We start from the raw sequence: 11040 nt of genomic DNA on the forward strand, positions 1-11040 counted from the left end.
TTGGGGCCGAAGCCTGCATCCACATTTCCCACTCTTTCCACTCCATCTCACCACTGCTTCCTTCCACTCCATCATCATCATCTTCTTCCCAACACAAAGAGCCTTCTAGCCCAAATTCATCTCTTCAACACATGCCTGATTCCTTTATACTCCCCGAGTTAGGAGTTGCAAGACCATAGCCCCTCAGCTTCCCTTCACACACACACACACACACACACACACACACACACACACACACACACACACACACACACACACACACACACACACACACACACACACACACACACACACACACACACACACACACACACACACTCCCTCTCCTTCACTCTCACTCTAGTCAACAGAGTAGGAAGAACGCTAGGAGGAAAAGTTTGCACACACATGAATAGCTTGTTCCATTATTTTTCATCTCTTTTATATATGAATTCTAAGGTTAGGGTTTCCCCATCTCCCTTGGAGATCCAACTCTTTTTGTGACTATATGATCAAACTTACTTCCTATTGCATGTACTTAGACCTTAGTCTTAATCCAATGAAACATCCAATTGAATTTTATAACAATCTATTTTTTGAAAATTATGGGTCTTTGTCTTTGTAGTTAACACTAGGAAATTTTCTTTGTACTTAAGGACCATAAGTGACTAGAAGCTTGATTCAATTATGGACATGGACTTTGAATTGAGGAATGATGCTTTAAGTATTAGGTTCTTTGTAAAAGAATGTTCTTTTGAACAAATGATGTGAAGTTTGAAGTATTAGAATATTTTGCTATAAAGCATTCTTTGAATGAATGAGAAAGGATTATTTCTCATGCTTAGAGAAGGCTTGGACAATGTTTTGGGCTCTTGTTTTGAAAGGAATGTTTCCCCAAGGTAAATTGGACTTGTTTGGCCTTGATTGTGACTCGAAAGAAGGTTATTGATTGGATATTTGCACTTCTAGATGGTTAGTTAAAGATCTTGAACCCAAGCTAATGTTCTAGGGGACCATATGTGTTAGCCACTCATTTCACACTCTCTTTGAACACACTAGAGTGTTAGCCACTCTTGTCTTTGATTAATTATTATGAAGTGACCTTTCTTAGATGGGTGCTAGATTGCCACTAGGAAGACTAAGAATAATATGTTCCTCATGATGATCCTTTTGGGTCGTGGCCTTGCTATTTCATTATGAGGTAGACTCAACGATCGCTTGACTAGCTAAGTGTGCGTGTTTCAGGAGATTTGGATGGTGCTTGCTAAGTGGAGAGGTGTCCGAGCAACTATTAAATGTTGCCTCCTATAGCCTAGCTAGGGCAGGTAGATCTCAGGATGAGGGCTAAGAATGCAACAAAAAAATGGAACATGCTAGGAATCTTAGGTTTCATTGAATGACTTGCTAAAACATGTTGCATTATTAGGTCACTGGGTCACTAGTGGAATACTACCTTGGAAAAGCTCCCAAAAATAACTATGCACATTATGTACATTTAGAAATTTCAATATAGGCTCATTCAACTTGTTTTACCATCAGCTAACTATGTGTTATTAGATATTTTGAAAAATGGAAAGTTGTGAAATCTTTCATAGAATTACATATTTTTCATGAAAAGCTATAACAACGTTGGCCCCTTTATGGTCAAAATATGTATGTATAGGGCTTGTTTTAAACAATATTGAGAAACAACTTTCCTTAGATGATAGGTTATTGTTAATTAAGCTAAGATTGGTGTTAAGTTTATATTCCATTGATTTCATGACTTACAATTGTAGGGCCGATAGAGTGTCACAAAAATGTGGCCCTCTCAATGATTCTGATCTCATTGTAGATCAATAAATTCATGTGGACAATTGTGATGGAGAGAAGAGACACATCAATGTTGAAAACCAATGACGAATGAGGATTAATAAGAGTACCAAAAATTGTGTTTTAAACAATCCGAGCTCAAGGATTGTGGTTAATCTCAAGAGTGGAGACTCCAGTACGGTTCTCAAGTGTCACTTTATATGGGGGTCCCTACTTTATTGACCCTCTGTACCCTACATGTTATAGTTAATTAAGTATATATTTAATCAAGCCAAGCCTTATTACGCTTACAGGCTATACTTAATTAAGGCGAGCCTTGTACGTGAAGCCTAGTTCTACAATTAAACATAATAACGACAGGAATGGCATGCAGAGACCTGGATGTACTATGGAAGGAGTCTCAATTCTGGCACAATCGGAGCAGCAGCAACAAGGTACGTAAGCACACTGTCTTGCAATTTTACACGCAGTCCATTGATTCATCAGAAAGTAAGCGCTTCCGGCGTTGCATCACAGAGGGGAAGTCCCCTGATCTCAGGCACAGACAGAGAAGGCAGCCCCAATGGATGGATGGTCTGCACAATTCTCAACAGCACTTGAGAGTGAAAGCTGGAGAGCCCTGTACTATCCGGGACTATATGGATTCCATCAAGGCTTGTGGCACACAGAAAGACCTGCTTAAAGGCAGCAGACTACATGCTGATATCCTCAAAACAGGGTTACTCGAAAGGGACAGTTATATTGGCACTGCCCTTGTCCGCATGTATGCCAAGTGCGGATCGGTTGCAAAAGCTCAAGAAGTGTTTGATAGCATTCCGGTACGGAATACAGCCTCCTGGAATGCTCTAATCGCTGGATATGCCCAGCATGGGCTGGGTGAGGAAGCTTTGTGCTGCCTTGGACAGATGCGAGATGAGGGATTGTCCCCGGATGCAATCACCTTTATATGCATTTTGAAAGCTTGCAGTAGTATAGGAGCAACTGAGAAGGGTGAAGAGATACATGCGGAGGTCCGCAGGCTGGGGTTGTTGGAAGATCATAACATTGTGCTTGGCACTGCATTGGTGAACATGTATGCAAAGTGTGGCAGGATTGCCAAGGCGCAAGAAGTGTTTGATGGGTTTCCAGTGCGGGATGCAGTCTCTTGGACTGCACTCATTACGGGCTATGCCCAGCATGGGCTTGGTGAGGAAGCTCTGAACTGCTTTGGGCAGATGCGAGATGAGGGTTTCTCACCAGATGCAACGACCTTTGCTTGCATTTTGAAAGCTTGCAGCAGCATGTGTGCAATCGAGCTGGGTGAAGAGATACATGCTGAGGTCCGCAGTCTGGGTTTATTGGGAAATCAGGATGTTGTGCTAGGCACTGCATTGGTGGACATGTATGCCAAGTGTGGTGCACTTGCCAAAGCACAAGAAGTGTTTGATGGGCTTCTAGTACAGAATGCAGTCTCTTGGACTGCGCTAATCTCTGGATATGCCCATCATGGGCACAGTAAGGAAGCTTTGAACTGCTTTAAACAGATGCGAGATGAGGGTTTCTCGCCAGATGCAGCCACATTTGTATGCATTTTGAAAGCTTGTGGCAGTGTAGGAGCAATTAATCAGTGTGAAGAGATGCATGCTGAGGTCCGCAGACTGGGATTTTTGGAAAATCATGATATTGTGCTTGGCACTGCATTGGTGGACATGTATGCCAAGTGTGGTGCACTTGTGAAAGCAAAAGAAGTATTTGATGGGCTTCCAGTGCGGAATGCAGTCTCTTGGAATGCTTTAATCACTGGATATGCCCAGCATGGGCTCAGTGAGGAAGCTCTCAACTGCTTCAGACGGATGCGAGATGAGGGCTTCTCCCCAGATGCAGTCACCTTTGTATGCATTTTGAAAGCTTGTGGCAGTATGGGAGCAATTGAGAAGGGTGAAGAGATACATGCTGAGGTCAGCAGGCTGGGGTTATTGGAAAATTATGATATTGTGCTTGGAAATGCATTGGTGGAGATGTATGCCAAGTGTGGTGCACTTGCCAAAGCGCAAGAAGTGTTTGATGGGCTTCCACTACGGGATGCAGTCTCTTGGACTGCACTAATTGCTGGATACGCTGAGCATGGCCTTGGTGAGAAAGCTCTAGATTGCTATTGGTGGATGCGAAATGAGGGCTTCTCCCCGAATGCAGCAACCTTTGTGTTTATTTTGAAAGCTTGTGGCAGTGTAGGAGCAATTGAAGAGGGGGAGTTGGTACATGATGAGGTCCGCAGGCTGGGCTTATTGGAGAATACTGACATTGTACTCAGCACTGCATTGATGGACATGTATGCCAAGTGTGGTGTGCTAGCCAAAGCACAAGGAGTGTTTGATGGGCTTCCAAGACGGGATGCATTCTCTTGGACTGCACTCATGGCTGGATATGCTCGGCTTGGTAAGGCTGAGAAGGTTTTCAAATTATTCAGCAAAATGAGGGCAGAATGTATAGAGCCAGATTGTGCCACCTTTAGTGTTTTGCTTACTACTTGCAGTCATGCAGGTCTAGTGGAAGAGGGGCAAATGTACTTTGATCTCATGAGGACTGTCTATTGCATCACTCCAAATACAGAACACTACACTTGCCTAGTTGATCTTTACAGCCGTGCAGGTCATTTTGACAAGGCAATAAATGTGATCAAGGAGGTACCAGATTCTGATTTGTGGTTGGGTCTATCCGATGCTTGTCAAAATTGGGTAAATTTGGATCTTGGAAGATTAGCCTTTGAGTATGCATTACAGGTGGATGATAAATGTGCTGCAGCTTATGTCTGCATGAGTAATATTTGTGCAGCTGCTGGCATGCATGAAGAAGCAAACACGATTGAGGTTTTGAGAACGAAAAAGGGTGCATGGAAAATACCCGGACATTGTTGGACTGATGTAGATGGGAATGTACATTCATTTGGTGTGGGGGATAGGAGCCATACTCAGACTAATTGCATGTATGCAAAGTTAAATGACATAGATGAAATGTTGCGGCTGGAAGGGTATTCCCCACATTTGCATTGGCTGTCACAAGCCATACCAGATGATGGAAAGGAAAGTGTCTTGTAAGGTCACGGTGAGAACTTGGCCTTTGCAACATGATACACCTGAAGGTACATCTATGGATGCCAGGACGAACATGCATGTTTGAGGTGACTGCCATTTTTTTGCCTTGGCTTTTTCAAAGTTGGAGTCCCTTGCTTATTTTCATGTGGGAGAAGCACATCTTTGCACTTGGGCATCTTTTCAGTCTAATTAAGGATGAGGTGATTTTTCATGGTGATCATACTGTCCTGGATCTTGGTAGTACTAGTCTATATGGTTGAAGCCAAATTGTGATCCAAGGCCAGTCAGATGTTCTACGCTGAGATGGAGAGGGTGCTGGTTGCAAAATCACTCTATGGGGCACACATGTGAATCCTTAGCAGGCTGTGGGGCACACTCTGTGGGGTACACACCTGAATCTTTAGCAGGCTGATACAATATCACTCTATGGGGCACATACGTGAATCCTTTGCAGGCTGATACCTAGCACTGTCATTGGCTCCGATAATGAAAAGACCAAGTTCTCCATTACTAGACTTTATGCACCAATAGAGGAGTAGACTTGGGTGGAGATTGAGTGCATGCCTGCACATCACTACAAAAGACTTTATGAAGGCGAGAAGGTGGCGAAACTCTGTCCAAGTCCAAAATGCATTTGCTTTCAAGAACCCCTGATGCTTGACTTGTATAATAATAAAAAAGAGCAAAGGAAAATTTGTAAAGAAACAGTGCAGTTTGCGAGTGTGTGCATGGCAAACATTGTCACTTAGAACTCAAAACACTATGAAGAATCAATAATGAACCATGCTTAATCAAGGTCTCCTTTCTAGCTAGCTCCATCCTAGAAGTGTTGGTTTGACAGATGAGCAAATGCACTCCCATTGCCAACTTTCAAGAGAGTACAATGAATACCCTGATCTTCATGTAGCCAAGTTCATGGTAGCTTGTGTTGCTAACAAGCCAGATGATGGTGGTATTTACTATATTCTCTTTCTTGCTAGTGAGACCTTTAATCCATGTGGTGATTTTACTCGAGAGATTTAACCCCAAATATGATAGTATCTGTCCTTGAGATTTATTGATTGTCATTGCAACAATGCAAGAATCCCCGAGCATTTTTTTGCAATCTTTCGCACCACTTTTAAAGGTGTGACATTTCAATGGTATGAGAGACAAGCAGTAATAACTTTCAACACATGGAGAACCAGAGATAGAAGTAGAAGACAACAAAGAACTTATCCTTCTCTTACAGAGCTTCTACAAAGGTAGAGATAGAGTTTGAAAAGGATATTGATAAAACTGAAGAGGAAGATTATGAAAGAAAAGTGGAAGAAACTATCTAATTGAAAGTGGATATAAATGAGGAGAAAATCTTGGGTGGCACAAAAGTTAAAGATCCCATGCTTTTGGATAGAATGACTATGGTACCTTTCTTTAGATTGATTAATGAATCTCATAATATGTAAAAGAATATATCCTTCTCAAGAAAGGATGATGAAGATGCACTTTACTAGCAAGTATCATTCCCGTGATCAGAACAAAATTTAGAAGATTCGTGTTATGTGACATTCTTGGAGATGCATCCTCAGAAGATGAGTCCTTAAGCAAGAAGTGAGTATCCCACAACCCAATCAAAGATATTTATCATACCATTTCAGAATGAGAAGGATTGGAAAAGTTGCAACTAAAAGTAGAGAAAGATGGTTCCAGTGTAGCATTAATAGTAGAAAGGAGGTCACTTCCTTGAAAAAGTCGGATCTATATCAAGAAGTCATCCTTCGTGGAATCTTCATCAAAGAGGTAGAAGATGAAAAGTAGTTGACTTTTATCGATACAGATGGCATGGAAAGACATCTAAAAGTGGGTAGTAGTATTTTAGAAGAGGAGTTGTTGATCCTTTATAACCTGAGCATAACCTATTGAAGGAGAACTTAGATGTGTTTGCATGGTCTTATAAGGATCTGAAGGAGATTGATTCCACTTGTGTGTCAGCAGCACATCAACTTAGAGTGTGATACCAAGCCAATACAATAATATCAAAGGCACATGAATCCAAATTATTCAACCTTGGTAAAAGAAGAGTTGCCAAAACTTTTAGAACTTAAGTTTATTTATCTAGTGACCAATATTGAATGGATTTCACCCATCATGGTAGAACCTAAGAAGAATGGAAAGCTTCAAATCTGTGTGGACTTTTGAAAGTTGATTTCTAAGACAAAGAAGGATCATTTCTCTATTCCTTGTACAAACCAATTCTTGGGCATAGTGGCAATATCTGAGCTCTATTTCTTACTGGATGGCTTCAGCGGGTACAACCAAGTCTACATAGCAAAAAATGACCAATCCAAGATAACCTTCACTATAGAATGAGGAACCTATGTTGATAGGTTGATGCCATTTGGGCTTTGTAATGCCCTTGTCACTTTCTTACATATGATGATAGTCGTTTTTCAAAATCATTTGCATGAATTCATTAAAGTCTACATAGACGGCTTTTGTGTGTATAGTCTGATTCACAAGCATTGGGGACACTTGAAGAAATGCGTCGAGTGGTGTTTTGAGTATGGAATCTCCTTCAACCTCAAAGAATGCATCGTTGGAGTCTCTTTAGGAGTTCTACTAGGGTACATTTTCTCCGCACAAGGGATAACAAAAGATCTTGCAAAGATTGTAGCTCTAACCACACCAATCAATCTTAAATAATTAAGAGGATTTATTGGCCATGTGGACTTTTACATGCAATTCATCACATATTTTGGAAAAACTTAATCCCTCTATATAAGCTCATGAGAAAAGATGTAGAGTTCATTTGGATAGATGATTGTGAAAAAACCTTCAACATCCTGAAGCAATGCCTGATCAAAGTGCCTATCTTATAGTCTCCTGAATGGACGAAGATGTTTCATGTGCATATTGATGCTTTAGTTAAAGACTTAGATATAGTCCTTTGCTAAGAAGACTCCTTAAAGCTAGACTAACCAATTTATTATATTAGCAAAAAGTCACTGATAAGGAAAGGAACTATACAGTGATAGAGCTTGAGTGCTTGGCGACTGTATTTTCCTCGGAGAAGTTTCGGTACTATAATATCAACATATTTCAAGTTTTACGTGGATCATGATGCTCTGTCCTTCGTGATCAACAAGGGTGATGTGTAAGGCACAATGATGAGATGGTTATTGCTATTTTAGGAATTTTATTTTAAAGTGATCGCCAAGCTTGGTCGCTCCCATGTATTGGCCGATCATCTCTCGTGGATTCCTTAGAGTGAAGAAGAGGAGCAAGATGATTCGAACCTTCCTGATGTAGCTCTACTTTGTTTTTGGGACTATAACCCTATGGTATGGAGACATTGCCAATCTCTTGGAAACACAACAATATTCTCCTTGTATCTCTAGTAGAGAAAAGAAGAAGCTTGTAATGGAATCAATCCCCTACACTCTACTAAGTAGTGCACTGTATAAGAAAGGCAAAGATAAAGTGCTCTGGAGATGTGTTGTAGGAGACGAGATAGGGATCGTCTTGAAGATTGTATCATTAATTATGCACAAGGCATATTACCTTCTCACATGTGATAATGATGATTATATCAATGGGTATTATGAATTGGGTTCCCCTCCTATATCTATAAACAGAGCCTAAGATAGAGGGGGGTTGTGTGTGACTAATTTTTTCTTTCAATCAATTGAGAGATGCAGATTGGGGGACATTACAATAATTGGTGATCAAGTATGCTTCTATTTCCTAATGCACACATGAGAGGGACCTTTGCAATCACAATATGACACGTCATTTTATTCCAAGCACTGTACTACAAGGATCCATGGCCTTCCTTCTTGCACATATGCTAGATGGATTAGGATGCACTAATGCACCATCGACTCTGCACACTTGCATACTCCTCTAAGCCTCTCAATCTTGTCAATTTCTAAACTGGGTGTAAGCTATGGGTTTTTCAACTCCTTATGGGACATGAACCATGGGGCGAGAGACTAATCTATCATTCCAACATGAGTGACTCTTGAGCCGAGTGTTATATTCTTTGTCAACTATAAATTGGTGGTCTTTATTAAGAAAGCCATGGTATCTCTTGCAATTAGCACCAACCTCTTAAGTAATGATGAGTGTCTTTGACAACTCGTGTATCAATGCCTTTCAACCACAACCGATTGGTAAATGAGCCAAGTATTTCTAAACCTACCCCTTGTGTTTATGATTGTATGCCATGTTTCAAGTGTGGGTATGCAAGGGTTGAGTTGATTGTTAGTGTCTAGTGTCCAATTTTCATTCTAAATTTCTCTGTTAAGGTCTTAAGTATGGGGGCACGTTCCAATGCTGGTGTACAGATCAGACGCCGTATGCGCGCGTAGTGAGTGTCAGAAGGTCCCCAAGAACAAAAGAACTCTACTTTTTACACAAAAACCAATGAAGAAAGCTTAGACGACATGAACAAGACACCAATTGGGTGCAATCTCCTCCCATGCCTTGTGTGAGCGCTCCACAAAGTATGTATTTTATATATTATTCATCTTCAAGCTCAAATAATAGCCCAATTTACAAAATAGCACGCTTTAGCTTTTGAGTTTGCTTTTGTGCCACTAAAGAATTAAAGCTAATGGGCGCCCAAGAAGTCAAGCGGTACCCAAATACGATGTTCAATACAAGTATTTAAATCGTGCGCCCATGCGTATACAAAAATAATAAATAAATATCAAGCGCTTTAATAAATAAGCACGACAAAATATAGGCGCCATGCCTAAGATACGCGTCCATAAAAAATTGATGATAATTTGAATACACACTATCCTCCAATGCTTTCCAATGCCACCACTGCTCGCTCTACACATCAACTGAAGCATTCACAATTGTTAGAAAAATAATACAATTAAATCGACAAAAGTGAATACCTAGCAGTCTTCAGCTACATAAATAAATTTGTTAGAAATCAATCCTAACCTTAATTTATTACGAGTGCGCACTCTAAACTCATAAACGTTTATTAATTTAAATATGTGTTTTACGAAATCACTCGCTATGGAATCACCCACTTACACATTAAATTAACAAAACGCCCAAAAAGGATAGGCGTCCCCATCGACTTTTCGCACAAAGAATCCACTTTGTGTATGAGCCCCGGTAATAATAAATTTACAAAATCCACCGCAAAATCTCACGGAATCCACCGTGGCACGGAATCCACCGTGGAATATGTCTCCTGGCATCATACCCCCGGGGTGGGATAGCAATTGTCCTCAATTGCTATTAGCTCAATGTGGAGCTAACAGAGTGGAGAAAGCATTTAGGTCTCTAGCGTGCATCCATTGAGCCTTTTTACAGGATGATTTTTTTACTTGACCAAATATCTAGAATATCTACGGCCAGTTCTAGTTGTCATAAAGTCAGTATCTATAATAGTTTCAGGCTCAAGGATTTTAGTTTCATCATCTAGCAAATGAGGGTTTTCATAGACAGGGTGTACAGGTAGTTGGCCTCTAAAAGGTCGTAATAAACTGATATGGAAGGTGCTGTGGATTTTTCAATGTTGTGGTAATTCTAGTTTAAATGCATTGTCATTGATTTTGTGTATGATCTTGAATGGTCCATAAAATCTAGGTGCTAATTTGACAACGGGTGTTTATCTACACTTTGTAATTTGCGTTTTTCAATTCGTAACCAAACATAATCATCAACTTTAAAACTCATAGCCTGTCTTTTCTTGTTTGCTTGTTTTGTATATGATTGCTGCGATTTGGCAATCACATCTTTAACTTTATAAAAAATAGTAGTATGCATGTTAGCAATATCATCAGTAGTTTGAATTTTGTTTGATAATAATGCAACAGGTGTAGGCAATCGATATCCATAAATAACTTCAAATGGCGCTTTCTTTGTAGCTGTATATGATGTGTTATTATATGCAAACTGAAGTAAATGTAGATATGTATCCCATATATGTGGTTTTGAAATGGTGTAAGCACGCAAAAGATCTAAAATAGTACTGTTAGTAGCTTTTGTTTGACCATTTATTTCAGGATGAAATGCAGATGAAAAATCAATCTTTGTTCCTAAGTTAGCAAACAAAGTAATCCAAAAATTATTGCAGAATCTAGAATCACGATAAAAAATAATGACTTTTGGTAAACCATGATTAGTGAAAACAATTTTCAAAAACAATTGAGCAGCTTGAGATGCAGTTAAA

General features: G+C 40.1%; 1 pseudogene across 1 annotated transcript; it reads left to right on the top strand.

Moving 5' to 3' along the window:
* Positions 1 to 2071: 2071 nt before the first annotated feature.
* Positions 2072 to 6580, top strand: LOC148011113 (pentatricopeptide repeat-containing protein At2g27610-like; annotated as a pseudogene). The gene is made up of 2 exons (XR_015689341.1): positions 2072 to 2225; positions 2308 to 6580. The product of XR_015689341.1 is annotated as a pentatricopeptide repeat-containing protein At2g27610-like (transcript).
* Positions 6581 to 11040: the final 4460 nt, after the last annotated feature.

Source organism: Lygodium microphyllum, chromosome 28, assembly GCF_053477565.2.
Source record: "Lygodium microphyllum isolate KBCC chromosome 28, Lygodium_microphyllum_v1.1.10, whole genome shotgun sequence".
Lineage (NCBI taxonomy): Eukaryota > Viridiplantae > Streptophyta > Polypodiopsida > Schizaeales > Lygodiaceae > Lygodium > Lygodium microphyllum.